Source organism: Ambystoma mexicanum, chromosome 6q (assembly GCF_040938575.1).
Source record: "Ambystoma mexicanum isolate Mex_15411 chromosome 6q, UKY_AmexF1_1, whole genome shotgun sequence".
Taxonomy (NCBI): domain Eukaryota; kingdom Metazoa; phylum Chordata; class Amphibia; order Caudata; family Ambystomatidae; genus Ambystoma; species Ambystoma mexicanum.
In genome coordinates, this window is record NC_090937.1 from 169,195,055 (window position 1) to 169,221,143 (window position 26,089).

The window sequence follows — 26,089 nt, forward strand, 5'->3', positions numbered from 1 at the left end:
TGCACTGCGGGGCAGGATCTCAGTCTGGTTGTATTTCTATTGCTGGAAAAAAACTCCTCAAATTATCTTTGCTTGATTTATTATTAATTTCTTTTACCACAGTTTACACGGGGAGTCGCCCTGCAGCCTCTCGCTATGCCCCAACCCCCAACATTGCCTGACCAGAACCTGCTATCTACATTTTATTGGTAAAATCCGAGGAAAAATCAAGCAAATACATTTGTGCAGTTTTCTTAACTCTTGTAAGAGCCTATCAATGTTGTTAGTATAGTATTTCAACACTATATGAAACCAGCCTCTTCACCTAAACGTTGTCTGCTACATCTATATGGGGAGCACCACAGAGATGTGGCCAAGATTGTGGCCCCCATCCAAGTTTTGGCGGGAAAGTGGAAGAACCTTGTTTATGCATCCCACTGGTGCGTGGTGGTATGCATACGAGTTGCACATGGTAACAAAGGGTGTTCATGGCTGATTCTGAGGGAAACGACTTCATTGATTGTCATTCCTGCCTTTAATGTTCTATGGTAACATCATAATCACGAATCTACAGATAGTGTTTTGCTCCATTTCAATAGGTGCTGCGAGGTATTGTCTTACACAACATTGTAGCTACTGTCATGTGCATGAACCCAGTAATCTTGAGTGACAACTAGACATTCAAACTAGTTATTGACCATTAATCTATTTAGCAGCCAGCCAGCATTCCAGAGGATCTAAGTAGGCCTGTGAACACTAGAAAGTGTTATTTACAAACTAAGAAATTAGGAATGCTATTAGAATATGAGTGTTCCGTGGCATTCCCGTTTTCAAGAATCTGGGATAGGGTTATTGTAGGTGAACTTCAGCTGGACGGCTACTCCAGTAAATGCATCATTCCACGAGTTTGCTATATATTTCGGGCTGCATTCTGGCCTAAATATCATCACACATGTTGCTTTCAAATTATTTATATGAAAGATGTGGGTTTTTGTTTAGGTCACTAACTAAAATCATTGAAAGTCAACAAATGTTGTGAAATCCAACAGTTAAGGTTTAGTACCTTATTAAAAACTAACCATAAAATAAAACAAACATTATTTAAACATTAACCAACACTTTGGTGTCGGTTGTTTTAATTGTCTTCATACAGTTTTTTCTTTGTATATTGCTATGGTATGAGTGCTTGGTTGCACTTGATTTTGTATTTTATTTATGAATAAGCCCAAAGTGCTGCACACATAAACAACGGTATGACAAAACATGGAATAGTATCAATCAATGAGGATCAGATGACAAATAAAGTTCTTGAAGCTCAGATGGAAAGTGGACAGAGAAGGCTACTGTACCTAGAATGCGAATGTTAAATGTAGTGTAACAATGGCCGTAAGAGGGTGCTTTTTGTGGTATAGTTCTTTGTGCAACTTTGAGTGTTAGTTTCTGTGATATTTAATGTGACGTGTATATTACAACTATTTCAATGGCAATATCTATTGTAGATTGTATTGCACATTGTGTATCTTGCTGTATTTTATCAAGATACATAAATGGGTGGATTTCACATTTTGACTTGATATTTGTGAGGACAAGGTATGGTTCCAGCAATGTTGCTGTTGTTTTATGTTTAGTGTTAAGCAAGAGGGTGCAACTTAATGTTGGCATTCCCAAAGTCTGTAGACATGGGGCCTGATTTACAAACCTTTTTCCAATGGCGCAATCCCATTGGAAAATGCTTTGTATATCGGGTCCATTAACTTGTTGAATATTGCATCCTGGACAACAACAAAAAAAAAAACACGGTTTCCTTTGTTTCTTAAGAGAGAGTCATATGACATGTGTGTGTTTGAGTTATGTTAACAGATGTGTGATTGATGTAGAAGATCACAATGTGCATTTAACAGGTTATATTTCATTTTGTGATATATTTGAAATGTTGTTTTTCTTTCTCCAACCGTTCCGCTCCTGTATAACAGTCATACTATGATTTGGGGGTGGATCTTCATATGTGGTTAATTTAATGTTTTTTTTTACTTTACAAAATATTTTCAGTTCAGCATATTTTTTCAATTAAATATTGTTCTTCTGGCCCTCCTACCCATATACACTGGTTTTACTCAGTGTTCGGTGTGGACCATCATTTGGTGCATATCAAATAGCAATTTTCAATTGGCTGAATGTGTTTATTTTCATTGTGTCTCTACAACTCCCCTGAGCAGATTAGTTGTGGCTGGAAATCGCGCGCGCGCGTGTGTGTGTGTTTGCATGTGGGCAGTGGCCCTCGTCTTGTGAGTCTTAGGCATAATTTTTTTCATTTTGTGTAATATTTCTCATTTCCTTTTGCCCTCTAACTCTACTGCCCATTTATGTGGAGCCTAATGCATTTTGTGTGAGGTCAATCACTTTATGCATTTCGCTGAATGTTTTTCATATCAGGGCATGCCTTTCATTTAATAGTGTCTGTCTCTGGAGCGCATATTTGTGGGCCATACTGCGTGTTTGGGATGTGTGTGTGTGAGTTTGTGTGTTTTGGTGTTATTTTCCATCTAGTTTTTCCCCTGCATCCGCTGCATAGTTTATGGAAATATTCATATATTGTCTTATGTAGATTTCAAAATAATGTTGACATTCATAACTTCAGGATATGGACTAGAAGTGTGCTAGAATCATCAAAGGTCACAGAGACAACTTTGAGATGTGAAGGGCTAAAAAGTGATTATGAGGGAATTCGGACCAACAAACATGCCTTTTCAGCTATCCTTTTGGGCATGGAAATGTTAAAGAAACTTTGCTACATTTGGCATAACTCAGTGGTTGCCAAATCTAGTGAACTCTCATGAATGAAAACAAAAGTAAAGAGGAAATATATATATATATATATATACATATAATTATATATATATATATATATATATATATTTATATATATATATATATATTTATATATTTTACGTTCAAGCCTGATGTGCAAATTAACCTAAACAATAGCATCATTGCACGTATATTGATAAGAACACATCTTTTTTCTCAGAGCAAGATTTCATAGTGTCCCAATGTTAAAAAGAGGATGTTGCAGCTGCAATCTACAGGCACTGTAAGAGAATTGCACAAAATGTACCCAATAAACCATAAAGACATCTGGAAATCTGAGATTTAATCTAAGAATGCCCAGATTTCAAAAGTAAACCATCGAGTACCGTCCATCTAATTAACACAAATCCAATAGCTCGAACATGTGTAACACTGCAGCCCAGAAACGCAGAGGACAACCTTTGAGATGGTACCATTTGGTTCGCTGTCTCTTTTTTTACGATAAATAAAACTTTGGCCAACAGGCAACTATAGCTGCACAGCAACCACCCCCAAGGTGATGCCACTGCAAACACAGACGGGCGGGAAACAGAGTGTGAAATGAACGCACTCACTGGTTTCAGATGAGCAATTTTAATTTAGCCTAATTGCGCAGATAACCACAAGAAAACAGCTTTTGCAGTGTCTCAATTCTGCTGAAAGTCACTGTGCGAAAATGCCATGCGGGGGTGACCATTTCCTGGCATCCTCCTCGGAGAAATCTCTGTGCCCTGGTTGTTTTGCTGGCATTTTCATCTCAGTGAAAGGAGACTTTCATAAAGCAAGTCTTAGCATCTTGGCATCCTCTAAGATACTGAAGGCAACTTGTTTACTAAAGGGGTTGATGTCGGTAATACTAACATCTCGTTATAGAACAATGATAATAACAGGGCATGTGTCTATAGCACTTCATGCCAGATGCCTGCCTCGCACACCTAAGCACGATAATAACATATATTTCATTATTACCCAATATATTGTTCTTCATTGTATTGACAATGGAATGTTGACAGGCTGATCACGTCCTGTCGAGATTAGATTGTGCTCATTCTTGGCTGGTCCATGTCGGAGGCTTGCACTGGATGCATGTGCTATTCTCCTGTACCCATAAGGGCTTCATGCCATATTCCTCTCACTTCTAATCGCTGTAATAATAGGCATTATAATTACCTAATATATCGTTACCCAATTGATCAACACCAGGGGGATGAAAGAAAGTGCTTGCCCTACTGCAACTTGAGTCTGTGACCTGCACGCGGGATGCAGATGGAAAGTGCAAGTGCACAGCTGGAAAACGTGACATTATCAATTGGAACTGCTCAAGAGCAAAGCCTTATTGGGCACATTTCCTTTGAAATTAGCACTTGGAGGTCATTAATCACAACTTCTCAGCCAATCAGAATGCTTATAATGCAGCCAATAGCTACTGGTAACAACAACATTCCAAAACTTCTGACTTAAGAATATGATGGGCAAACAACAGAGAACACATTTATTTTCTTTAAAGTAACAGCAATGCAATTTTCTAGCAAGATATATTTCAACAAGACACTATTTCTTCTCTACACTTTCAAGGTGACAGGTGAACACTAGTTCCATGCACCAAAAGGAAAGCTAAAATATGGAGTAATATGGACCTGTACATGGAGAGATGGCTCTCGTTTACATTACAACTAATTGAAGTGCATTCTACAACTGTTCCTGATGAAGAATTGTTACAATTACAATGCTTACCTTATGAAGATACACTTGTTATTCACATATTAAATGTTAAAAGCACATTTAGTTTATTTAAACTTTTCACTATTTACTTTACTCACAATTAAACACAATTGTTATTATTTTTGTGTTCCCCAGCACAACTAATTACAGGGTGTTTTTCCAATAACAGCAAATCAGCAGACTCATAATATGTCCCCTAGTATTCTTTGTCAACTTTACAGACAGTTCAACCCAAAAGTATACAAGGGTCTTTAAACCAATTCCTAAAAAATACAAAAAACTGTGTGTGAAGTTGCAGCTTTATGTGAATTCCTATGATAATGCCATGCTGTATGAAGGCAAAGGAAGGCCTGCAAGTATCACCAAATAAAATATTCAAACACATGCTCATTACGCTTAAAAGTAACTTCATTATCACGGTGTTCCGCAGATGAAAGCCTTTGCAAGGATCCACAAAGTGTTAAGCACGAGGCATCACGATGAGGCGCTATGTTTTTGCCATTCACATCCCCTTTGCTGACTGCACTTGTGCTTGACAGACTAGTACAAGGTCTGTAAAGATCTACCAAGCCCTATGAACATATTCTAGGGGTCAAAGGGCTGTACTGATTCAATGGTCTCTGTGGCAAACAACCAAATGTGTTGCAAGAGTCTCTAGTGCATGCAGAAATACTGACCTTTTGTGGAATCAGTCTTACTTTCACTCTGCATGCGTCTGTGAATATGTGACCTTTTCCTTTAGAAGTAACTAATAAGACAGCATTGATTTGTGTTAGAACACAGTTGCTTATTTTCAACATCAGTTCTTAGTGTGTGCACTAGCCTGTGGATAGAAACATTAATTTAGTACATATGAAGATCCACCCTCAAATCATAGTATGACTGCCTTACAGGAGCGGAAGGATCGGAGAAAGAAAACATAATTACAAATATATCACAAAATTAAATATAACCTGTTAAATGCACACAGTCATCTTCTACATCAATCAGACATCTGTTAAAATAACTGAAACACGCACACACATGTCATATGATTCTCTATTTGGGACTGTGAGACCACCTTAACAGTACTGAGGCCCTAAGATGTACAAGATTTACTCATTCGTTGTTTGTACTGTCGGGGGGAAATTCTCCCGGGGCCGGCTGGGCCGTCCGCGGACCTCCGGGCAGGGAGGCCCCAACTCCTGCCGAGTATCCCAAAAATGAGTATGAGGCACACGCAAGAAGCAAGGTGATTCTGCTGTTTATTAAACAAACGGCAGGGATGGGTCAAGGATCGTACGCGTCCGTCCTGACACACTCTCTCTCTCCGTGGGGCTCGCAGGCCCTTTTTACCTTAGTATGACGCGCTACTTGCGTCACCTGGGAAAGTTAGCAAAAAAACCTATCGCCACTCTGGATTGGTTCCTCGAGTGGTAGAGTTAGTATAGCATACGTATAGAGAACGTTGTTAGTGGTTGAGGGTCAGTCAGGTGGTATACTTGGGTTGTCCCTTCAATTAGATACATGAAAATTGTTACATGAAGACCCCTGAGGATTGGCTAATGTTAATGGCATCAGTGATAAGAGCCCCATGTTCTGATTGGTCCACTCGCGAGCCCCCCAGTCTGGGACCATCGCTGTTCCCAGCTCGCGGTGCGCCTGTCATTTGCAACAATGTATAACTATGGGTATGTGCAGAAAATGCGAGGATTTGTTCATATGCTGGAGGGCAGACTACTCCCACTGCCGCAGATGTCCATTGAGTCGCTTAATTGTTGCTGCCTGTGTCTAAAAATGTGGTATCCAGGCGCCTCCTTCCTCCTGGGCCTGGCACCCTGTCAGGTTCGGCTTGGTCACGTGAGGAGGGACCGTGGTTGAGGCAGAATTCTGCACATTTAATATTGCATCTTCCACTGTGTGCCTGGCTTAGTTTGCAGGTGTGACCTTGGCTTCGGCTTGTGGCATGCGAGTTTGCAACATTGTGCCCTTGACTGTCTGCTCTTGCCAGGCGCATTCTGCAGGGTCAGCAATTGTACTCTTGCTCGTTCAATGTTCATGGAGGCTCTTGCTTGCGGCCTACTTGGGCCTGGTGCACAGGTGGGGACGTTTGATGCACGGGGCTTTAGGTTATGGTATCACATTGCTTTATCCCCAGTATCATGTCTTCGTTATATTTCTCATTGCAATGCATGGGGTAGGAGAAGGGTCAGCAAGCATTTTAGATGAGTTCGTTGTGCGTCTTGCATTTCTGCATTTTGAAAAACCTATGTGAAAAATAATAAAGATGCGCGTCAGTGGGTGTGTCCGTCACCTACGTCATAGCACTGAATGTGTTCTTCGTGTGGATTGGTGTGGGAGTGTCCAGTGTGCATGTTTGCACGGGTGTGCTGACCGTTGGCTAGGTCGTCATGGCATCTCTAACGATGTGTTCATTTACTGTTGAATGATTCATTCGAGTTCATCCATGCCGCAGGTACTGTTGAATGGTTCAGTCGAGTTCATCCATGCCGCAGGTGTCGGCATGGGCAGGGCAGGCTGGTGGGCAGGCTGGTGGGCACATCCGTAGTTCCTGTACCAGGGTATTTGGTCGTCTGGTAGATAGGCAAACTCCTCTCTTGGCAGGTGTCTGGGCCGCGATCCTCTAGGCCAGGGGCGTGAGGGGATTGGTGGGAGCCTTTTATTCCATTCTCCCACTTCAGTACAATAGTGAGGATTTGGCTTTCTAACATCGGTTCCTGGAATTGGACCCTATTAGTTTTGTCTAGAGGTTGTTCCACACGTTCAGTACCTTTATGTAAATTGCAAGGGGTCAGCAATGCGAGGCGGACAGCTGTTTGATGATTGTTCAAAACATGCCATTTTATTAAAGTATAAATCATATTAAATGCCATCCTACCCCTACTCTGCTGAGGATTACCCTGCCTAACCAAACTAAAGGTACACACTGTAACACTGTAACACTGGCTCTCACACTAAACATCAAAAACACAGAAAAATCTATGGCAATTTAAATAACATCAACAACGTTCACAGTTTCTAGATAACCCCTCAATAACCTGTGTGAGTTCCCTTTCCCGGGATTCAAATTGAGTTTAACTGCAATGTTCAACAAAAATAAGAAACAAGGAAATCCCTGTTGGTAAGATAGTATCAGATCAGTTCTTGATGTTTCAATGTAAAGGTAAAGTTTTGTTAACCAAAGTTCTGTAATTGACTTCAACCCAGCACTTCACCTAAATCAATGCCTAGTGTGGGATGCACAATTGAAAACCTTAATTATATATTTTTTTCTATAACTTCTTTTATTACTGAATGATGTACCCTTATATCACACCCCTCTCTTTGAATCCCTCCCGGTCTCACTGAACGAGGAAGCAGGCTGTTTTGCAAAGTTAAAAGATTTATTTTATGGATTTGCACAATATATATATATCACACTATTTAATATTTATTCAGTGATCACCAATGGGGTGATGTTACAATCAACAATCTCTTTAATCAGAAGGAGTATGGATAAGAAAAGTAATGCAGCATAGAATAATACTTTGTGTGGGTTCAGTCAAATGCAATGCCACTCTTTCCCCTGCACACTACTCAATCCACCCCAATGTGCAAGATAAACAGATGGAAGGAGAGAACACAGGTTTCAGGCAATACTGTCACGACTCGCTCCCTTCGCTCCCGTTCCCACCACTTGGGGGCATGATTTGGGGTTTATTCCCTACTGGACCTTTCCTCCGAACCTTATGCTACAGTGCTGTGATGAATTGGGAGTGCTAAATCCCTATTTTCCAAGCTACTTCTCTTCCGGATCCATTCCAGGTTTTTGGCAGACAGCATGCTTCTTTAACCAAATGACTATGCTTCCCAGAATGCCTGGCCCACTGCTCCACCTCCACCCTTGCAGGACAAGGCTGGGTGGAGGATAGGCAACACCTGTGGCTGCAGGTGCAGCAATCAGCACACCTGAGGCGTGTGCTCATTAAGCAGCCTTAAAAGCCTCAGTCTTACTTCAGTCCAGCGCTGGTCATCGTTTGCAGTGTTCCTGTTGTGACTAGTCCCTTGTTCCTTGTTCCTTGCCTTTGTACCTAGTTCCTAGTTCCTGTTTTCTTGTTCCTCCGCCCTGAATCTCGGATTCAGGCGCTAATTGATTTCTGCTCCCTTGATTCCCTTTTTGTCTTCCTCTGTTTGCAGGCAGCATTTCTCAGTGCTTTCCCCTTTAAGATGCAGCCCAGTTTGTCTGTGTTCTATATTTCTTTGACTCTGTCCTTTGCTGCTGTAAACCCGTATGCCTTAGCCTTCCTCTTAGATTAGCTTCCTGTCTTTTCCTTGGAGGGGTAGGGAGAAGTTTGCATTGGGTATTTCGTTTTTTCCCTGCTCCTGATCCTTACTTTCTATTGGGATCCATATCATGTTTTCCATTGCACTTCTGCATTTATTTACCATTTGATTATTAGGTGTGGTGTGCGGTTGTAGCTAGCTCCTGTGTGAATGCTTATGTTTTCCTCACTAATTTGTAATCACTATTCCAACTTAGGTATTTAGTTTTCCTCCCATTGCTGTTCTAGCCTTTCTGGGTCCCAGTTTCATCAACAGGATTCGTGGGCTAGCAGACATTCAAGAGGTTTATCTCGTCCTCGTGAGTACAGTTCTTTAGTTCCCTTATTTAATACCATCAAGAGTGTTAGTTCACAGATCCTGTCATTGCTTGCCCTCCACGTGGGTTTAGCGCTGTCAGTACCTGTAACAGCAATTGGGGGTAAGGCGCTTGCCGACTTTCCTCGCGGTAAGGTGCTTACCCCACATCCCTTTTCATATATTGGTTTTGTTGTCACACTCTATTTGCACTCCTGGGTTCTAGCATACATGAGTCGTTGTTTCTGTGTGCACGTAGTTTAATTCGAAGCTATTCACTGTGTGTTTTAGTGCACATTTCCCTTGCCATATTCGCTGCCTTTGTACTCGCCTGACTAATCCTGACAAATACAGAATACAACAAATATAGTTCAATCCCAATTTCCCCCAGCATACTCAGAGAGAAACAGGAATTATTGCAAACAGGTCAAATGCTTTTGAATGTGGCTTTGAATGAATGGTTAAAAACACTGGAAAATTGATATAATTCACTAAATTTGATTCAAAACTAGTGGGAGCCACTTTGTATGGTTTCAGATAAACACTGCAATGATTATTGAGTCACTAGCAGATTGAACACTTAATTCTGAGGTCGGATGCAAAGAACAGCTGTTTTACACATGCTGAAATTGAGCCAAACGAAAAATTTGCGGCAAACTTTTCCGCACGCGAGAAGCGCGATTGCGGAAAAACTATAAGGAGTTTCTAGCATACACGGTACGGAAGTTCTGAAGGTTTTTGTAGCGGTCGTTTTTTTCAGAAAGAGTCAAAATGTTCAAATGAAAGATGCGCTTTTTAAAAAAAAATGACAAACAAGTTTCTTAAACTAGGGAGTCTATGAAGATACAAGATACTCAACGGTACAGCCACCAGATCAGTGACGCCTCTGTCTGGCTTTTGCCCGCCAAGACACTTGTCTTTCTTCAGCAAATATATTAGCGCAAAGATGATTTTAACCCTACTATTATCAAAGGACTATAGGGAGGAGAGAAAGATTCAGGAAAGACAAAAGATTTTCTACAATGCAGATCTGGATATGATAGAATGGTTTGGATAGGGTTACTTATGATAAGATACTTGCTATGGACAGTTCTATGCTATAGATATTCACTACTACAGTTTGGAATGGGCCCGTCAGGGATCTGGTCAAAGATTTCTGGACTGGAATTCTGCTAGCCCACCGGACTGGGTTCAGGGCGCCCGGGTTCTGCACTCAGCACGGCACTCTGGACACTGCACGGTACTCTGGACTGGATCTGATGGGTTGGTTCTGGGTTGCAGCTATCTGGTTACAGTTCTGCTCTACTGGTTTGGATCTCTGGATTCTAGCAAGAGTTCTTAGCAAGAAAGCAGACACAGCACAGCCAGGCTGTTCTTTTTGGTGTACCCCTTGGAATTCTGGGGGTAAAATCTGGTTCCAGGATTTTAAAAGGCCAGCTGAGAAGGGTTCAGCTTTGGAATTGGGCCTCTCTGCTTTCAAAGTTCTGGAGCCTTGGATATGGATTTTTCTTGCAAAGTGCTTTGCCAGCAATCAGTTGATGGGTGAATGTCCGTGTGTCTGTAGGTCCTAGACTATCTCTATTTATGTATTTCCCAAAGCGGTGGGTAGGCTGAATTATACTAGGCACACCCTCTAGGAATCTAATTGGTTAGGGTCTTTCCCCTCTCCTGATTTGCGAAGAAATTCTGGTATCATGATGATGCTGTATTTTACAACCCAGGGAGTACCTCCCCTTTGTTTCTGCACAGTAAATCTATTTTTTATATAAAGCATATTTACAATATTACCAACTTGCTAGCAATAACATATTTACATCACAGATTTAGTGGAGCAAGTATACGTCTGAGTTCCATCTCGGTGAGAGCTTTAGTTCAGATTTGATAGTTTTTCGCACTTTTGGTTGGGTACCCAGTGTCATATTTGTCCACATTTTTATACATACATGTGCATGACATCTGGGCATAATCCCGTGAAGTTTCATATTTCTAGCATCATCACAATTGCTACAAAATTCTAAATTCCGTAGTCATGTCCTGAACATAGCACAGAGTCCTGAATAGTTTCAAAATGTGACCCGGATTTTCATGTTAACAAAACTATATTTTACAGATTTTTACAATTTTGCACAGTTCTCTGTGAGTCTTTTTCAAAAAGATACTTTCTTGTGGGTTAAGGATACACATATCTGTCTGGCCCGCCCCCAAAGTTTTGCTGGGCCAAGAGCAATCCAGGCCTCTCTTCCTGCTGGCAGGGGTTTCTGTTGACACTTGAATTTGCATACCCTTTCAGTCCAGGAAGTTTATTGTCTCTACTCAGAGCAGCAGAGCAAAATCTTCTCCCCCCTCCATTAACATCCAACTGAGAGTTCCTGGTTTTGCTGAGAAGCAGGAGAGCTGCCTTTGTTGGAGCAAACTGTGGAATGTGCTTTGAAGTCCTCTGGCTGGTATCAGTTCACTTTTAAACCCAACTTGTTTAAATTTGTCTTTGATAAAATAAACTTACATTTCAAAATAGGCAAACAGATCTCTAATTCCAGTCTTGTTAACCATAGAAATTAAATAGTGGCAACCTATATTGCATTTGATGACAAGTCACTTCTTTTCAACAGTTTGATTTTAATGCACAAGTTTTAAAATGCCATTGTAACCAAATGACAGCTTTGATACTGGGGGCCAGCGGTACTGTGCCCATATCCGACAGATTTTCCCAGGCAAGCACCTTTTTTCCATATGGATATTCTTGTGATGAAATCTGCTTCTCCTGACATTGTGTGCCTAGGTGCATTGTTTAAATAAGGTGATGGTTAACACCCAACAAGGATGTTGGATCTTTTCTGATGTTTGGGAACCATTATTTTGCAATTTCAGCAGCCAAGGAAAAATGGATTTTAGAGCACTTCTGGGTTTCCTTTCAATGAAGCACTGCCCTTTCAGGTAGTTCCATTTCACTCGTGGGCAGCCCAATGACAGGTTTTGGCAGTGTGGTCTCCTGTTCCACCAATGACACAGGCAAAGTAGATTGGCATCCAATTTTTCCGGTTTCACTGCACACTTCTCAGCGGTTTTAGCACGCACAGGGCTTTTTGCAGCCATTTTGCTGGTTCCGGTGAAAGCAGCACACAGTGATGTCACAGGGCAGAGCCTAGTGGGTCAATGCATCCGTCAGTTCCAATAATAGCAAATCTTTTCTTTGTGGTGAAATATGGACTTTCCACTTCCTCAGAACAGCACCAATGGTATTCCCAGCCACAATGTTTTGCCACCACTTCCATTAATCCAAGTAGACTTGCCACAGTTTAAAAGAAATCCAACTTCTAAAACTGTCAGTGAAACACTGTTATTTATGTACAGTTAGTATGTCATTAGGTTACGATTAGGATTCACAGTAGGTGTCTTTGTCAGAATGACTTCTCAGTGTTGCTACTTCTTCTTCAACAACTTCACTTCTACTAAAGTTTACCAAGAGGACATTCTCCTTTATCTCATAGTGCTGCACTTCACTTGGGTTGCTGAAATGTTGCATCTCTTAACAACTAGATATACCACCACAGCCTCAGTACTTTGTAATACCACCACCGCTTCAGTATTTTGTGATTCAAAACAGGTTTTAGTTTTGATGAGATTTAGGCTAAGGCACGTCAACACCATCCAACAGGCAAGACACTCTTCCTCTGAATATCTGTCTTCAAGAGGGGCAGCCTCTCTTGTCTGTTTTCCACATTAACTTAAGTTTGCCTGTAAGACCCACTTCTCTCTGTTCTCTCTGTTGCTTAAAATATTTGGCAATTTAGATGCTGTCAACTTCAAATAATATTGATGAACAGCAAGTTTCCTTTCCCCAACACTGACCTTCATCTCTCTGCAAATTGTTGGCTGAATTAATTACCCAGAAGCCTTGGTGCCACTCTCTTAGCTACAAGTAATGATTGCACAATTGTATCTTAGGCAAGGTTAAACTTTGATTGGGCTCACAGTCTAGGTTAGATTTCTGGCTTTAGGAAAGGCTGTTTTCAGTCTTAATAAGGGAATACTCTTTGCTTGGGCAATGCATGTTCTGTTCAACTGTGGATATAATGTTTAAAGGCTTTACTTCTTTTATGAGAATTGAATGGTCACCTGAATGAAGGTGCAAGTGTCACTCATTCCTTGAAAAGTGAAATTAGCCACACACAACCACTTATTCATATAGTTTACAATGTTTAAAGTATTCAACAATGGATTTCTGAGGCGTTTGCTCTTCACGCAATTAAAAACAGGAATTACTGATCCCACACAAGTGCTACTTTATCATTGTCCCATTGTTAAAAGTTCAACAAACTGCTTCAGCTCGTTTCTGCTTAAACATGAGGAAAGACAGAACTGGAGACTGTTGTCGGCAGTGCTCGCACAAGGAATCAGAATGCCAGGTTAGACTCACCGACTTCTGTGATCCTTGTTCTACGGGTTGCAGAACTTCCATAACTTCAGGCACAACGTCTACTGCTTCAGGCTTCACAGGGACTCACACCCTTCCTCACTGAAGGAGTATCATGTCTGGCCACTTGACTAAGGAGCCCCTCTTGCTTCTGAGACCCAGGGCTTGCCCACAGCTCCTTGACTCAGGCTCCAACACACTTGTGGCACAGCAATCCCCACAATCAGGCTTACATGGGGAAAGGCAGCCTTCCTGCATGCCCTCTGCTGTGCAGCCTCTGCAACTCAGAGCCTGGGAGAACAGGACCCTCACAGAATAAGCAGTTGAAATCTGCTGCATCAGTGTTTCGGCATCCTCTTAGTTCTCCTACTTCTGCATGGATTGCTAACCTCTGTGTCTTCTTGTCACTGACTCTGCTACTACAGCCCACACTCCAGTCACAGTTCAAGGTCCTCCTAATTGCCTGTACCTGAGGAGGCCCTTTATGCCTCCCAGGTTCCCTCAGGTGTGGACTGTTAGGCTTAATTGCGTGACAACTGCTACAGCGTGCCTCTTTAGTCCTCTTCCTAGTCCTAGCACTCATTGGACTTTGGGACTTGTAGTCCCCAACAACAAAGTCAGTTCTTTTAAGAAACTTCCTGATCTTAAGGGTAGATTCACTTCCCCTAGTATAATTACAATATGAGTAATTAGAATTGGTTGTTACAGAGGAAGACAATTGACTCAAGGCAATCTTTCCAGATACCTTTACATTATACCCTTGGGAGCAAGGAGGATCTCTACCCCAAAATCCCTTAAAGGTTTTTTTCTGTTATTAAAGTTGGTTCAGGTTTTATGGTATGTGTGCCCAGAGCCACAGATTTTATGTGTGGTTCAGATACATCATAGTGGCAATAAGCCATTACCTGCTTTGGAAATCTCAGAAGGTGTTCCCTTTCAAAGGACACATACCGCATCTCATCTGACGTGATCTCCTTACCACCCCGGGTCTTGTCTCCTCCCAGGTGACCCTCCTGCAGTACACCACCCTGAAGGTCATGATCAGGAAGTGTTTGCCTTTCCCTGGCCACCTGGGAGGAGAACTTAGGCAGGGTTTCAGTGAGGGATCTGTAGGATTCTTCACAGAATTAAGTAAAAAAACTCCTTCTGTCCAACCAGTCTCATGCTGCCAGCCTTGGTTATAGAAGCACTGTTTTCATGAAAGATTATTTCATCTTGCCTATGGGTACCTATTGTGTTACGGAACATGAAAGCTGTGTATGACCGACAAAGGTTGCAATCAGATGCATGCAGATGTTTGCAAACACTGTATTGTGTCGCTATCACATCATGGTAGTTGAATACAGGAGATGTATTCCACTGGTGTGGCATTACAGCAAGATAATACATCATTATATGGGCTCCTGCTTTCCCAATAGTTTGCCCAATAAAGGAGGTAGATGCTAGAGGGAGGTTGGCTAATGTGGTAGAAACTGTGTTACTTGTTTTTAGTCCATGTTGACTATGCATCCCTTAAGACTCCCTAACAATGCCCTTGTGCTTCAGGTTTGAGGGGACACAACATGGCTTTTTAAATGGATGCTGAGAGGGCCATTCCCAACATATAATTGTAGATGAACATCTTTCTAATAATCAGGTCCATTTCACCTCAGCATTCTGAGTGTTATTGATCTTTGCTTTCATTGTCTATCAGATGTCACTTGGAACCCCTAGGTGAAACATATTCCCGTTTTTGATAGTAGTCCATCTATAATTCTCTTACTTTATATCTTTATCTTTCCTTATGCCCATAGTAAAATAGGCATATTTAAATAATTAGGCCCCACCCAATGCAAGGTTTATATTAAGCCAACCTGGATAACAATCTAAGGACCATCTCCATTTTATGTTTGATCTTCAGTACCTGTCACCTCTAGAACTTAAGGCAAGGCCTGTTCAAAGATATGAACACTGGCAACGGAAAGGAAGGATAGCTCAGGGGCAACACGTTTGTCTTGGAAGCAAGACAAGGCAGCGCAATACAGATTCGATTCCCGATCCGTGCTTAGAAACCACTCATTGGTTTTAAGCGCATTATAAAAAAAACAATTATGATTATAACACCACCTCGATTTTTACTCACAGCAGCACTTCTACATCAGCAGTTCAATGTAGCTAGTTTGCTCCCCTTAGCCTTTTTCAGTTTATCCTCACCAGTGATGGTATTCTGAAGCTCATCTACTTTCCAGTGGTCTTGAAGACATCACCTCCTATCCATTACTTTTCAGCAGGAGTCCTGTTTGTTTAAGGCACCATGTTGGGGTTGGTTGCATTAAACACCCTTGTGTCTATTTGAGATCAATATCCGGACCCATTTCTAGTGGCTTTCTATCCACTCAGTGGGTTTGCTTGAGACCATGGAACTGTTTACACCCCCTTTTGAGAACCTACAAATAAATTGTACACACACAAACACAAATGTAATCACTCACTACTACATTTTGGGCCTCATTATAAGTTGGGCGGTAGGTACAAATGTGGTGGTAATACCATTACTGCCCCATTACTGCACCACCCAATGATGAGTTTGGGCGTAAGGTGGACAAAAAACCTCCAGCAAGCAGCTGGAGGTAACTCCTCCAGTTTACTGCCCAAAATCTGCCAATTTGGCAGTATTACCACCAGTGGAATTACTGCTGGTGGTAATACTGCTGAAATCCCACATGGAGTCCTATTGGCTCCTATTAATGGGGACTAACACAACTACCACCACTTGTAATCTGGCAGTAATACCACTGTATGAAGTGGTGGTAACGGTAACACAGTTTGGTGTATCTTGGCAGATTTACCACTGAGATACCACCCAACTCATATTGAGGCCAAAGTGTTGACAAAGTGATTTCCATATCCAAGCTCTGCTCCAACTCTTTATGTTTTCAAGCCAATCACATCCGGTTCGAACATGTACTTTTGCAGCCGTTTGCTTCAACACTTCTAGGAACTGAAGGAGATAATTGTAGACACAAATATATTCTGTGCTGTTTAAAAATAGGTTCAAATTGCAGTGTGCGCTTTTTAAGGACCTGGATCATCCATCATTTATATGTTGCACTTTGAAGCATAAATAAATAAAACCTCACGAGTTTAAAAGCGCACCCGGTCTTCTGGCTTACCACTACGTGTCATTTTTAAATATTTAAACAAATCCAGAACCGAGAGATTGGGAATTAAAGATGAGCTGCTGACTCCTGCCACCCACACATGAGTATGCCGAATTCCCTTCAGAAATCAGACACACATTGCATGCTCCAGAATGGGGCTGTGAATGGCAGGCAGATTAGGGTCCATTCCAAGTATTGATATAATTAGTGAGCGATCGATAGAGAATAAGATAAGGCAGGCACTGTGGTATGGGCCTCATTACAAGTTTGCTGGTGTCCTGGCAGTAAATCCGCCCGGATACTGGCAAACTGAAATACTGATACCGTCACTCGGTCCGTCCGTATTATCCCCGGATTACGGGTGCCAGTGTTGGGTGTAAATCCGCATTCCATGGAGTCCTATTGGCACCAGTAATTCTGGTGCCAGTAATACCGGCAATTTTTGCCAGAAGGGTGGCAGAATTACCTCCAGCTTTTAACTGGAGGTAATTCCTCCTCCCCACCGGCAAACCTGTAGTTGGCGGGTGCAGAAATATGCCGGTATAAGCTAATACCGGCACGTTAATTCTGCACCGCCCACCTTGGAATGAGGCCCATGTGTATGCAAATTTTGGAGTCTGGGATCCAACCAATTGGATCTGCTGCTTACTACGGCAGGCACTCTATATAGATCTTACACCAGACAACTTTCATCCTGAATATTACGATTTCTAACATAAATCTTATGATTTGCTTTGCGCTTTTCATTGTCATTAAATTCAACAGGTGAACGTGAATGAAAGAGAGGCATGTACGGGTATGATTTGTAAAGCATAACGCTAGCTGGAAAGAAATCTAGCAATGTGCACAGCTGAGGCGTCCCAGGGGTTACAGGTAAGATGCAGGGTCCCCAGAGTCAGTGGCAGGTGGTCCAAATAAAGAACGGAACTGAAAAACATTAAGGAAACAAACCATCTTCCTAAGTACCAACTTCCAAAATGCCTAGACGAGTAATTTTATGCTGAAATATGGCTGCATATAATGTGAACAGAAGGACTTCATTGTTGACTTGTACCGGATTTGCGTTGCTACTGTGTCGAGCAAACGTGTGAAGGCACACTTACTGGGAGGTCAAAGAGGCAATCCCCGGTGCCCATGTCTTCTGGAGATAGCAATGGCTTGTGAGCTGATGGAAAGAGCAAAGCCCCAGACTCCGACCATGCACAGACTAGGAAGTGATGTACCATGAGGGCTGGCATGCAGTGGACACATTGCTTGCAGTAAAGGACAGTTCCCCACTGCTAGCCAGAGATGAAGCATGCTTGTGACGGTTCGAGCAAAACTAGAAGCCATAGAATTTCCAGGGGTTTCATCCAGATGGAACTTTATAGGGTTTTTTGTTCCCTGAAGTTCGAGATAAGTAGTCCGAACTCACATTTACATAAAGGCAGTGAAGTGGAAACTTGGAAAAGTTGATAATTGCCATTGGCTCAGGGTTTTTGGGGAAGGAATGTGTAGGAATGTTTGTTTAGAGTAGACTTAAATGATAATAGGGCCTAGGTACAGTTCAAGAATTGGGATGGATTCTTTTGGGAGTACGGGGGGGGTGCAGGTACATGACTAGTGGGTAGAGTAGCAGTGTGGCCCACATGCATTCTGGAGGCGAAGGCCATAAGACTGAGAACCCCATGAGCATTTACTAGGTGTAGGATAATGCCAAAGCTCTGAGAACCCGATGTGAATTTAGTGGGTCTTAGGACAAGGTGGAGAGGATTTAAGCAATGAAAAGTGTATCTACGAAGACATAGAAAGCCAAAGCATTGCGAACTCTGCATGCATTTGGTTCACCGAGGATAATGCCATAGAACTGAGAACCTCATGTGTATGTACTAGTCAGGGGAGAAAGCCAAAGCACTGAGAACACCATGTTCATTTACAAGGTGTAAAGGAAGGTCATAACACTCAGAAGACCCTCACCTGCACTTAGTAGGCATAGTAGATGCTGAAATCACTCAGAACTCAACATGCATTTACTAGGAGTAGGAGAAAGCTCACATACTGAAAACACCACATACATTTAGTAGGCAAAGGAGAAGACCAAAGCAATGAGAACCTCACCTGCATTTAGTTTGATAAAGAGAAGGCCACTGCACTGAGAGCCCTGGAGGCAATCAATAGGAGGATGAGACGGCCAAATCACTGAGAACCCCACATGGATTTAGTAGGTGGAGGAGAAGGCAATAGCACTGGAAGCTCCATGAGCATTAGCCAAGTGTAGGAGAAAGTCAAAGTACTCAGAATAAAATATGCATTTAGTAGGTGGAACAGAAGACCACTCTGAGAAAGCATTGTGCATTACAAATATGCCTGTCTTCACACTATGGAGAAAAAGAAATCAGGTACGCGGAATCTGTGACACAATCTGTCTCTTTCCTCAAGGAAAAGGTCAAAGACACATCCTTCTTCCTCTTGACATATTTAATACTCTGACTCAAGGCCTAGATGAGGAAGAGAGGAAATTCACTTTATTATTCTGAGGCACACACATAACTTTCTTCCCTTTGACATCACACAGGGCAGAGGCGTTGCGAGGCGGGGCTGAGAGGGCTATAGGCCCCGGGTCTTTTGGTTGTAGCCCTGGATAGAAGCTCAGGGGTTACACCCAAAAAGGCTAGCTAGCCTCCAATCCCAACAGTCCCAACATTAGAGTAGCCCCGGACCTTTTCCAGACCTAGCAACACCCCTGACACAGGGACTTGCTTTTGAAAACCACCCTGGCTTGTTCTGTCTGGAATGGTGTCCTCATATGAGAATTCTCATGTTTGGACACCTCAGTGAACCGACAATTGCTCCTCTAGCTCAGAAGTTACGATGTTTTCTTTAAAGATGTACCTGCTTTATCAGCCTTCCCATACATGGAAGTAAAGGTAATAGTGATGAAGACAGGGACTGTACTGCGTCCAACAAGGAAGAATGAGGATTATGCAGGTGTTGACAATATTTCCTGGAAATATGAGATGGGCCTCCCAGGGCTAGAATGAGCAGTATCCTCCTCACTGATCTCACAAAAACGACCTCACCAGGCATAACATCAGAGCCAACTGCATTACAAGCTTGTAGCAGTGGCAAAGGTGTGCCGCTACAAGGTCTCTCCTCATGCCACTCCATCAAACCAGGATGGGGAAAGCGGACTAAGGAGGCAGCTGCTGTGTGCATGTGTTTCACAGTAGGAACACTAATCTACGAAACACACACACACACACACACACCCACAGCGGACAAGGATGCAGAGAAATCCACATATCCTCCTGACGAAGCTATCGCAGTCTCTGCACTGGGGGCACACAACCACAGCCCCATATTAGGAGCACGGTCCTGTGCAGTACCCCCCCCCTGCCCGGGACTATAGCAACCCCACATGGTACCCCCAAGAATGAGCGACTGATAAATCACTCATTGCGGCACGAGGCCGTGACCTCTATCAAGCCTGCAACATTGACAATCAATATATCAGAAACATATCAGTAACAACGGCAGCAGCAAAGAAGAGGAGCAGCTGCTAATGTCAAGGGGTCTTTCTGAGAGACTGGAACCTGATTAAAAGCACCTGGTGTTATCTAGGGCACTTTCGGGTTTTATTTTCTCGTCATCCAGTTTAACCGTTTGTTCTTTGCTGAAAGTGTTCAGTAAAGAAGATTGTGCATAAGCACAGCCACCAGACCTTGACCTAAAATGTGCACATCCTCAAATTCACCACAAAACAAATTAGCATCACTAAAAAGAGTTGATGTGATCCTGCCCCAAATGTATAGGTTTTCTTTCTAAGTGCCATTGAAGTGCCTCCTTTTGAGTACATCAGGCTCAGTGGGGGGAGGAGGGCTGTCGAATGACGTCATAAAGCAGCTGGGAAGATGAAGCATCATTGCTAATATCATTTGTTGATAGGCCATTGCCCACCAGACAACGAGAACAGCAGAGCCTCTGAGGCTCTTATGAGAGAATTGCCTGCATAAATACTTTAATTCTGAGTCTCAGTGCACCTGCTTATGCAGCTGCGAAGAAAGAAACCCGTTCCCATGTTCTAAGTTGCTTAGTTAGAAAACGTGCAGATATGCAGCATCCATAAACACAGGGCGAGCGCAATGGAGACCGTACACACTGTGGGTCCACGTGCACAGCAGAACCGCGTCCTCTGGGAAGTGGGAACGGCTGGGAAGAAAAGCATACTCAGCAGGGAGATAAATCAGCAGGACCAGGAGGCCAGGCAGGATAATGGCGTTTTTTCAGAAGAAAGCAATCACAATTGAAGGGATGTTCCCAATCCATCATGGGGGTGTACAGGATCATTGCCTCCTAGGACAGGATCCAAGGATTCAGTCTGTTGTGTTCGCCATTTAACGGAGAAGGGGACATACATCACCGGGGAGGGCTGTACATCTTTGCATCCAGGCAACGCTTCAGGACATGCAGTCAGTGGCATGACCAGACTCATTTGACTGGGGTTGCCCAAGTGGCGCGCTGACCTATGCAGGGGTGGAATGAAGTACAAACGCACACGCACATTAGCCGAGGCGTTGCTGGGGAGTGTGGGGGCTATTGTCCCGGGTCTTTTGGTTGTAGCCCCGGATAGAAGCTCAGGAACTACAACCAAAAGGCTAGCTACTCCCCAGTCCCGACAGTCCCGACATAAGAACAACCCCAGATCTTTTCCATACTTTGCAAAACACCCCTGCATGCAATGATCATCCAGGGTTCTCATGCAGTGTGTACAGAGACATATGGAAGGTGCCTTTCCACAAGAGAAGGTTCGAGAACTGCACACCGTGATTGAATGCAAACTACTTGCCATTCATTAGGGCATCACCGGAAAATGAAATGTGACTTACCTATGTCCTGCAAGGTGTGGGAAAAAATGAGAAGGATGTTAGAATTAAAATGTAATAAAAAACATTTTTAAAAAACATACCTATGTAGATACGGTGAAAGCCTTTTAGCAAGCATGCTACATACTCCAGGCACAATTACACTGTGCTGCCACAAACACTGCAATGTGTATGCTCTTTTCGTGTCATAGTTATGCTGTGAGTGATACTGATCAATGATCAAATCATGTACATAATGTCCATACTGCCACCTCACAAGTGTTCAACAATGGCATACTGAAGACCAGTTCAAAGGTCGAGGAAGACCTTGCCAAAAGACATCACAAATGCAAAGTCGGCTCCTACATACTAGACTGGCTGGGAATGTCTGGAAGCCTAGGTTAATGGCCCACTTCAAGCGAGTGTGGTCTATAAAGCTATTAGCGCACCGGTCAGAGGCCTGGGTGCTGTGTCAGCCCCAGTGAAAATTGCAAGAGCTCCGAATAATACGTAATCAGAGCTTTCTCAGCTTCAACATAGACCAACAAAGGCATCAGAAAATGGCCGTCACAGAAAAGGAAATGGTGCCCCATTTCCAAAGCGTTTGTGGAGATCCTGTGCACACCGTAGCAAAGTGGGATGAAGTGGTAGCCACTGCACAGCATTAAGGGCCAACTGAGAGCACGTCACCGGGGAGACAGATGAGGATACAGCAAAAGGTTTGATAGGTTAGATGTACTAAGCCAGAGTGAAAACTCAGAATGCAGACAACGCTAGTGCTCTTGGAAATCTGATCTGCTACAGCACACCACACAATCGCTTGGTTACAAAGGCATGTACACGCGTCATATTGGATGGAAGGGCCTGACTTATGTTCGTAAGGAATAAAGTAATTCATTGTGGGTTTCCAATAGCTAGAATGTCTTTGCTATGCCTTTGTGGATTCTTCACCTCACCAACCTCATGACTACAAAAGAAAACCATTTTCAGATTCTCGTTCACACAGGAATTTTTGGTAGTTTCTCTGGTGCTCGCAAATCGCCTCGCATCTTGCACGAATATGAACAGATTCTCTTCTCTCTAGTATGCACAATAAGATGGCACAGTGATTGCAGAATTTCCTTTCTGCTTGCATGCCATACACCTAGTCTGGAAATACCTCTGCGTACATTTCAAGAAATATGCATCAATGGCTTTGTTAAGCCCGTCTTTACCTTAAGGGTTGCAACCACTAGCAATATAACAGTGTCTCCTGATCACCTTCAGTCCTGTTCCCTACTAAATGTGTGCTTGGCAATAACCATGCCACAGCAAGTTTTAATTATATTTTAGAAAATTACCTGGAATTCTATTCTTGATCAAAAATTAACTAATAGACACAATCAGCCCATCTAGGGTCAATTTAACTTTGCCAGGTTATCAACATATACATGTTGATTGATCAAATAAAAATAAATAAATAAATAAATAGCTTTCATATGTCTTCTTGAGAGATTTCACAACTGAGAATTACATTATACAGAGACAATCCTACCTAAATATGATTGAGTTATCACCCTAGCTAATAGTGAACAAGTATTCACAGAGTAGTGATCTGATGATAACTCCGTCTATCAATACCCACACATGTTAAGCCCTTCAATGACTTCAATCTCTGGGTCAATAATGTAACACGCCCATGTTATTACCCAATGAAAAGACCAACCCAAAGTTATAGGTTGCAACATTGCTCAGCCAGGCCCCACTCACATATTAGGGCAAATGGTTGAATCGTTTAAAAAGAAAATCTTAAATATTTCAAATATGTCCACCTTAAATCTGGACTGGACTTACCAATTGGACAATACATTCTCAATAACAATCAACACCTTACTAATTAGAAAGGTTTCAACTAAAATTAGATTTGCAAAAAGAGCCAGTAAGTTACCCACATCGGAAATTGTCTCTCCTTTAAACAGCACAGCATTTATAATGTGTTTTCATCTGCTAATAATTACAAAATTGCTACCTATGACTGAGCGGGAATGGAGATCACTGATACAGGACCTCAAACAAAATCCAGAATGCCCAACTCTCAATCCCAACAGCAAATTTGGTACACACACAATAATTGAGCTGTGCCAATTAATCTTATGGAAGCTCAAAGAAAGTGGATCAAGGAGACATCAGAGGACAACATACAGCAGCTCAACTGCTTTTCTTCCAACTGCAAGTTTAATATTGCATTGGCAAAAAAAAACATTCTTCTCAAGTGAGCTACAATCGTTGATAAACTCCAAAGTATTCACACTTTTCTTGTTAGAAAGCTTGGAAGAGGTGGCTACAACATACATTCAGCCTTTAGTTGAATTCCTTGAACTTTTGAGTGACCATTAATCAGTATTTAGACTGAGGAGAGATACATGAACTGCCCCAATGGACATCAGAGAGGAATTGTTATGGAATGTGTGCAAGAATTTGAACTATTTGCTTATCGTGCTAGTCTTATCTGTGGCAACCTCGACCTTCAGATGACACCGGGAAGATTGATATATTGGCCAGCATTTGGGACATTCCCCTCTCATGGTTTAGATATGTTTTAAGCAATAGATTTACTTGCTTAACTTCAGAGAGAAAAAAAAACCCATATCTCCTACCAATTCTGGGTTCCGCTGGGGTTTATTCTTTTTTCTGACACTCTTTATCATTTAGATCAAGACAAACATTGATTTGCTATGTCTTTGAAAGTCATTTTAAGGTCCTTTTTTTTCAAACGGTCAGCCAATCATGATCATCTTCAATTCATCTTCTTGTCCATTAAACAATGGAAGGATAATGATTGAGTCAGCTTGAATTATAATAAAGCATAACTAATGCATACCTAATGCTTATTAATCCCTTAATTGCCATCAGATTTGTTAGAAGCTAAACCGTGTAGTTCTTGATTGATTCCACTGATCTGTATGTTCTTCCTGAGGTTAAAGCTTTAGGTTATGTATTTGATTCTGATGTTTAGCTACTACCTATTTTTTTAAGATATTGTTGTTACTGTTTTTTGTTAGTGGTTCATTGTTTTAACATTTGCTCTATTTATTAATTCAAACACATTACTAAAGAATTGGTGTACAATTTAAATGTAATAAACAAATAAAAAAAATATCTAACACTGATTAAAGAAATTAGACCATGCCTTGAGGTAACACATTTAAAGATGATAGACAGAGACATAATTGGGGGAAGAATAGATGGTTGTAATGAAATATACAATGGTGCTCCTAATACGTTGATCTCTAGACAATAGTTCCCCTGCACCTGTATCATCACAAAGGCTCCATATGATGTCAGTGTCACTCCAATACTTTGACAACTGCATTGTTGTCCCATGCAGGTGAGAAGAAGTTTAGTGGTTGCAACAAAACTGCCCCCCAAATAATCTGAGCTAAGGCTTATTCAATATAACCCATACAGATCTTCAAGATCTGCAACCCACCATTTTCTATGTTGTCCTAAATTTCAATTACCGTCTTTTGGAGAAATTAATTTTGGTGTTCAAAGCTTCAGAATATGGAATGGTCTTGCTTACAAATTCAGAATCGAAAACAACATTTTAAATTTTAAACATGAACTTAAAACCGTCTTTTTCGTGAAAACTACTCAATGTAATTTAACGTTGCCTAACATCTTTGGCATGATAAGTCTTATTCTATTTTAGGCCAGCGTTATATAAAAAAAATGCAACATAACATAAAATGACACGTGTCGCACACTCAGTTACGGCTGCTGCGTCTAATCTGTTGCTTCCAGCTAACTCTGGTATTTTCTCCACTTTAGTATTGTGTCATCCCTAATGGACACAGAAAGATGACACACTCACAACCAGCAAATCGAATAAACTGCTGCCAACCAACTCTGGGTTCCTATATTCCCTAGAATGCTCTCCTCACCCACTGCATGTAATCGTCTGTACCCATCAAACAAATTCTGAAATGTCAAATGTTTTACCAATTAGTCCTGTTTCAATGAAATTAGATAATATGAACTCTCCTGCAGAGCAGAACAACCCCCACAACCAATTTTGATTTAGTCAACTACCTTTGTGCCTATGTACCTTAGAATTAAACGGAGTTATGCCTTTTGGGTCAGTTTGACACCTTGCCAGATTACCCCTGCAGGACAGTCCTAACAAATGTTTTCCCTGTTAATACTCAATCTACTTCACTTGTAAATCTGTGCAAACCCAGCCCCTCTAGTCTGGCTGCAATCTGGGATCCACTCAGCAGCAGACCCCACCTTCCAGCTGACAAGATCTCAGGACACTACGCAACTCTGAGCTCTGTCGCGCTACCCAGAGATATAATCTTAAAGATAGCTCCAGAAATCTTCAAGGCCTATATGCTTGGAGAGGCACACCAAAGACACCAGTCCAGCTTTCTCACTCAATGCAAACAGAGGTGGCAATAGCTCATGCTTACCCCCTACAAAGCCCTCTGAGTTCTTTTTCTGGTAATCCTCAGATATCTTTCAGAATTCAGCAACCAAAAACCTCAGGC

The 26,089-nt window shown here is 42.0% G+C and overlaps 1 protein-coding gene across 1 annotated transcript in view; it reads left to right on the forward strand.

The window, feature by feature from the left end:
• Positions 1-26,089, forward strand: part of CPLX1 (complexin 1) — a 551,004-nt gene that overhangs the window by 180,875 nt on the left and 344,040 nt on the right. The window lies entirely within an intron of this gene.